Here is a 7,222-nt window from a genome sequence, read left to right on the forward strand (position 1 = left end):
CCAGCCAGGATGTATTTAACATTTTTATTTTGCCACGTCTGCCGCAGTGAATTTGGAAATCTGTTGTGAGGTGACGAAGTGGAATCGCCTACTCGGTTCGCGCCCAGCTTGGCTGGAGAATTGTACTGAAAAGGAAACATGTTTTTTGTTAACAGCAATTCTCCTTTTCACTTTGTTTTTTTTCCCCTCCATAAGAACTGAATGTTCTATAACTTGTCATGTATTAATTTGGCTTTCTTCAAAATTTCTATTTTAAACCAAAGGACTGTTTCTCCATCGCGTTTTCACCTCATGCCAGTGCATGACCTAGGTTGACATTTCTAGAGCCGTGTGCTTACATTTCCCTGTACAGCCTTCAGGTGCTTGCAGGACGTAGGACAAGCTGTGTCCTGACACTGAAGGTACCCAGTTACAAGGTTATATTTTACCCTGCACATTGTGTATATTATATACAAACACAAAATAGGGCTGAAACCTATGTGTCTTATGTCAAACACACTGTCTTTCATTATTACACTGTTACAGATTTACTTCTTCATATTGATAATGATGGCGATATAATAATATTAATTAATGAGAGTTGGCATTTGTGAAACACTTGCTAAGAAGAGCTAGGAAGCCTGATATATAATCTCATTTAATGTCTACAATTACTCAATAAGATTCATAGTTTTGCCATTTTATAGGTGAGAAAACTAAGACACGAAGAGATTGAGTAACTTGCTTGAGATTAAAATACCTAGTTCATGGCAGAAATAGTATTTAATCCCTAACTTGATCCCAAAGCCAATGTACTTAACCACTTATACTCCATTCTTTACCGCCATAGCCATCCCTCCCCCTACTCTGAACCTAGGAGAACTTGAGCCATAAACTCTTAGACTTGAACTTGGCATCCACTGACATTTTTATAGTAGACAAATTTGGGGCATTTGCTCATCAGGTAGTTGTCAGTATTATACCCTATGCCTCTGAGAATGGCACTCAAATACAGAGGATGACTCTGGAAAGTCATGTATGTTCTACCTGAATTTGTCCCCTTAGCCACATTTGATTCAACCATGGTGGACACCCAGCCAAACTGCTGCCTCCTGAGACTGAAACTGGGCCTTGGTGTGTGGCCATAGGAAGCTACTATTAACTCTGAATATCTGGGGTGGCTCTCAGGGCCTCTGAGGGTGAAGTTGAGAGCAAGCAAATAAACGAACTGTTGGTCTGGAAGAGGCCTGAGACCTGCATGCAGATTCTGGGTAAGGAGTTCTACCTGGGGGAAGGGAGCAGGCACTCTTACCTCGGCCCACAGTTGGTGTGTCTGTGAGATGGGGGCTTGGGATGAGGGTAGTGTCGGGACAATGACCAGTGGGTATGGGGTGTTGAGAAGAAGAGAGCAGAAAGATGTAGAGATAGTCTGACCAAGCAGTGGATGGAGTGTTGGCCTGGGACACTGAGGACCCAGGTTTGAAACCCAAGGTCCCCAGCTTGAGCACAGGCTCACCAGCTTGAGCGTAGGATCATAAACATGACTCATGGTTGCTGGCTTGAGCTGAAGCACAGGATTGCTGGCATGAGCCCAGGGCCGTTGGCTTAAGCAAGGGGTCAATGGCTCGGCTGGAGTCTCCCAGTCAAGGCACATAAGAGAAAGTAATCGATGAACAACTAAGGTGCCACAACTATGAGTTGATGCTTCTCATCTCTCTCCCTTCCTGACTGTTTGTCCCTGTTTATCTGTCTATCTTTAGTTAAAAGAGAGGGGGTGGGGTGGGAGGGGGGGAAGGAAGAGAGAGAGAGAGAGAGAGAGAGAGAGAGAGAGATAAGAGAGAGAAAGAATATTGCCCTGGTTTTAATAGTTTCCCATTTCTTGCCTGTCTCTCTCAGGTCTATAGTCACTCCTGTCTTGTGGTCAATGAGGTACTTCAATCTCCATCAGATAAATTTCCTTTTTGCTTAACTTTAAATACATTTTGGACATTTTCAGCTAAAAAGAGTACTGTCTAAAAGACATGTCTATAAATTTTATAACCTCTACAGTGGTTAAATATGCATGTTTAAAATAATGTAAAATTTAGTGCCCTGGCCAGGTAGCTCAGTTGGATAGAGCATCATCTTGATATGCTGAGGTTGTAGGTTCAATCCCTGGTCAGGGCACACACAAAAATCAACCAATGAATTTATAAATAAGTGGAACAACAAATCAATGTTTCTCTTGCTCTCTCTCCCTTCCTTTCTCTCTCTCAAAAAAAAAATTATAAATTTAAAAAATATTTTAAAAAATAATGTAAAAGAGGACTAGTGCATTAGAAAGCAAGATCCAAAATTATGTTAATAGCCTGAAATTATGTTAACACACTGTAGGTAATAAAATCTGCAAGATAAAATGTAACAGAACTAAATAAAAACATCTACCTTTACATTTAAAAAATTTTAAGCACAGAAATACAGTGACTTCATTTAGCAGCAATTAAAAAAAAATCTGGTGTCTGGTTAACCACACGTTTCATAAGAGGCAATACTAAAGGGCAGGAGGCTAAAAGACAAATACAGTGTCAAGGACTTGGTACTAAATTGAAATTAAGACCCCTAAGGGACTCCCAGAAGCCAATCAGGGTTACCTGCATTAATCTCAAAGGGTCAAGACTGTCTAAGAAAGCCCAGATTTAATCAATTAGAGCATAATGTACTATGTCCAATGAGTAAGCCTAAAACACATAACTCAATGGGCTAATGTGAGAAAACACACCCAGACAAGAACAATTTTTTTATTTATATATTTTTTTATTCACTGCGTTTATTTTTTTAAAATTAATTTTAATGGGGTGACATTGATAAATCAGGGTACATATGTTCAGAGAAAACATCTCTAGGTTATTTTGACATTTGATTATGCTGCATTCCCATCACCCAAAGTCCAATTGTCTTCCATCACCTTCTAACTGGTTCTCTTTGTGTCCCTCCTCTCCCCTCCCCCAACCCTGTCCGTCTCCCCCCCCCCTTTTTTTTGTGACAGAGATGGAGAGAGACAGAGAGAGGGACAGATAGGGACAGATAGATAGGAAGGGAGAGAGATGAGAAGCATTCATTCTATGTTGCAGCACCTTAGTTGTTCATTGATTGCTTTCTCATGTGCCTTGACCTGGGGGTTATAGCAGACCGAGTGACCCTTGCTCAAGCCAGCGAACTTGGGCTCTAGCTGGTGACCTTGGGGTCTCGAACCTGGGTTCTCTGCGTCCCGGTCTGATGCTCTATCCACTGTGCCACCACCTGGTCAGGCGAGAAAAACAATTCTTAAGAAATCTTTTTTACCTGTTTGAAATATATTTTAAATAATAAAAATATACACGCTTATTATAACAAATGCAAAAATTATAGATGGGTATACAGAAAAAGTGAAACACATTTCCCCCATTTTAGTCTCACTTCCTAAAAGTAATCATTGTTTACAGATTAGTGAGTGTATTTACAGATTTTTTTATATATACATACATATATATATAATTTTAAAAAATAGAAATGGAGCCGTACTTCACATACACGCCTGCATGCACACACTGATCATGTGTAAGCATATAGAGTTCCTCTCCTTTAAATAGATGAGCAGGAAACAAATGCATCATTAGAATTTATCCATTTCTTTCTTGATAAACCTAGAGCTTACTTCCATTTTTCAAAAGTAGAAATAATGTTGCAAATCCTTATATATGTATGTCTTACCATATTTTTATAAGCTACAATACATTTTTAGTTGCGGGAATGTGGGTCAAAGAATACACACGTTCAAAATTTTGACAGACTTTTCCAAATTGTCTCCCCCAAATTCTGCATCTGTTGACATTTTCACAATAGAATATGAGGGGCTTATTCCTCACACTCTTGGCAATACTTGATATTATTAATTTTTAAAATTTTTGCTGAAATGATCCTGTTTGGCTTTTGTGCTCTGAGCCCAGATTCTTGATCACATCACACAATTTGGGTTCTTTCTTTCTTTCTTTCTTTCTTTCTTTCTTTCTTTCTTTCTTTCTTTTTTTACAGAGACAGAGAGAGAGTCAGATAGGGACAGACAGACAGGAATGGAGAGATGAGAAGCATCAGTTTTTCGTTGCAACACCTTAGTTGTCATTGATTGCTTTCTCATATGTGCCTTGACCGTGGGCCTTCAGCAGACTGAGTAAACCCTTGCTCAAGCCAGCCACCTGGGGTTCAAGCTGGTGAGCTTTTGCTCAAAGCAGATGAGCCCGTGCTAAAACTGGTGACCTCGGGGTCTCAAACCTGGGTCCTCCGCATCTCAGTCCAATGCTCTATCCATTGCAGCACTGCCTGGTCAGGCACAACTTGAGTCCTTTAAGCCCAGGTGCTTTACAATGTCTGGAGGGGTGAATGGCTGAGTACTCATTTTGGAATACAAATTCTATAATCTGTACATAATAGTAAGTATAGACCACACTTATGATTACTGGTGACAATCTCTTTCCAGGACCAGACTAAGTAAGGGAGGTCTGTCCTGGCCTGGGGTCCTCTGGACAATCCCTGCTAAAAGTTCTACACTATTGGTATATTGGTGAGCACTTATGACCATTTAAAAATTTTTCTTCTATAGCCACAAGACCTGAATGCCTTCCATTTACCTGCCCCCTACCCTTCTTGTTTGGGGAAAATTTTGCTTCAACTCAGATCCCATGGTTCAGTATTACCCCTTCCCTAATGATCAACAAGAGAATATTGATACAGAGACTTCTTAGGAATGAGCCTTCGTAGCACTGTGAGACACACTATCCAACCAAAAGTGTGGTCATCAATGCATCATTCAAGTTTATTTATTACCAAAAGGAGGAACTATTGCAGGAATCCAAGGAGGACAAAAACGCCCAGAGAACTGATGAAGGAAGTAGGATTTATTAAAGCTGGCAGAGCATGTGATGTTTGTAACTCCAAAACACGGGTTCCTCGAAGTTGACTTTCTTCTAGGTTATATACCTTTACAGTATCTAAGTTATGGACATGTGATTTCTTTAAGGTTTCCAGGACTCAAGGAGAGGGGAGGAAAAATTTCAGTGGGGTAAACAAGGGGGAAGAGGTTTCCAGATCACTGGCCATAGTTGCTGTTCTTGTTTTGTATTGTAACTCTGGGATATAATTTATCACTGGCTGACTTGTTACCCCAGCTGGCTCCTTTCCCTTGTATTCTTTTCGTTTCTTCCTTCTAAGCCAAGAGGGGGCCTGCCCCTCCTTCCACAGAACAGTGGGGGGGGGGGGAAAAAACTGGGATCTATGCAGGTGTCCCCAAACTGTGGCCCACAGGCTGCATGCGGCCCCCTGAGGCCATTTATCTGGCCCCCCACTGCACTTCCGGAAGAAGCACCTCTTTCATTGGTGGTCAGTGAGAGGAGCACTGTAAGTGGTGGGCCTCCAATGGTCTGAGGGACAGTGAACTGGCTCCCTGTGTAAAAAGTTTGGGGACCCCTGATATAGGGTAACAATAAAGTCCTAACTGGGTAAGTTATAAACATTTTAGTAAAAGGTTTATCTTTGCCTGGAGCAAGCCCTCTTTATTGTTCTTGTGCATGTCAATTAACACACATTTGAAATAACCACCCTCAGGAAAGCACATAATCTTGCTAACTATACCATAATCCAATCTCCGCCTTGCTTTCCTCCACTTCCATGTAATCTTCCTTAGTTCCCTTCTTAATTTCAAATGCATCTCTGGCTAGGTATAGCTCAGCTGGTTAGAGCATTGTCCTGATACACCAAGGTTGCCAGTTCAATCCCCTATTAGGGCACATATAAGAATTAACCAATAAATGCATAAATAAGTGAAACAACAAATCAATGTTTCTCACTCTCTCTCTCTAAAAGAAAAGTTGATTATCAAATGCATAGAAGCAGCTGCAAAACTGGGGCATTTGAGATCCCCAGCAAATGTCTTCATTTTGGCTCAAATAAACTCTTAGAAAATTCAAAAAAATAAAAATTTGCTTCCACACTTACTCCAAGAGCCATCAATCAATGTCAACAGAAACCTTTATTTATTTATTTATTTATTTTTTAATAATTTTATTTTTAATGGGGCGACATCAATACAGAAACCTTTATTTCTTTAGTGCATGTTCTACAAAATACTTGGTTACTTGTTTGGCTAATGGGAAAAGCTGAGTAGGGCTACCTCTGTTTCTTTCTCCAATGGGGGGAGGTGGGACTCTGAAGACCCACCCTCTCAACGGTGCTTGCAGAAGCCCTCTCTGAGGAAGTTGCATTTAGGCTGAAACCTAAGCAATGCTCCTCAGACTTCCGTGTGCTTGGGAATCACTGGGACTCTTGTTGCAGTGCAGATTCTGATTCTACAAGTCTGGGGAGGGGCCCCAGTTTCTAAAGAGTTCCTGTAAAGCCCCACTTGCTGGCCCCAGGGCACACAGAAGCCAGAGCAGAGAGCTCACAAAAGGAGAGCAGATGTTCCTGGCCCAGGTGCATTAGAGGCGCTCAGGTCCCCCACCAGACTAAATATAATATAATCCCCTCAGGCCCAAGCCCAGGTATTGTAAATGCCACTGGTAATTATAATACGCAGTTAGGGTTTGGATAAAGCAAGTAGTTCTCAAATTGTCCACAGACTGCAGGCCAGCAGCACCTGGGAACTTGTTAGACATGCAAATTCTCAGCTCCCTGTGACCTTCTCAGTCAGAAACGCTTGGGTAGAGAGCCCAGCGATCTGTGTTTGAACAAGCTCTTCAGAGCTTCTGATCGTTGCTAAAGATTGAGAACCACTGCTGATGAACAGAGGAGGGTCCTTGACAAAGTGCTCCTCCAACAATTGGATCCATGGTTCTTAACCCTGGCTGCACGTCAGACCAGCTAAGCAGCTTGATAAATGCTTGCATGCCTGGGCCCTATACCTGTTCTTTCTGGTGCCAAAGATCTGGAGTGGTTTCCAGGAGTATATACATGACTTAAAAACCACCTGCAGGATATGGATTTAGTGGCTGAGCAGAGGGGCCCTCCAAATGAATGGTGGTCTGTGCCTCCTGGCCTGTACCGGGCAGTGTTCATCCATTTACTCCACATTTATAGAACCCACCATGTGCCAGACAATGTGCACATGATTTACTGTTGAATAGCTATTATGTACCAGGCACTTTATACATTACCCCTACAACAACCCTACCAGGTGAGCCTACTACCACTTTACAGAAGAGAGTCCTTAACCTGGGTCATTCATGACTCAAATCCT

The sequence above is a fragment of the Saccopteryx leptura genome, chromosome 3 (assembly GCF_036850995.1).
Source record: "Saccopteryx leptura isolate mSacLep1 chromosome 3, mSacLep1_pri_phased_curated, whole genome shotgun sequence".
Lineage (NCBI taxonomy): Eukaryota > Metazoa > Chordata > Mammalia > Chiroptera > Emballonuridae > Saccopteryx > Saccopteryx leptura.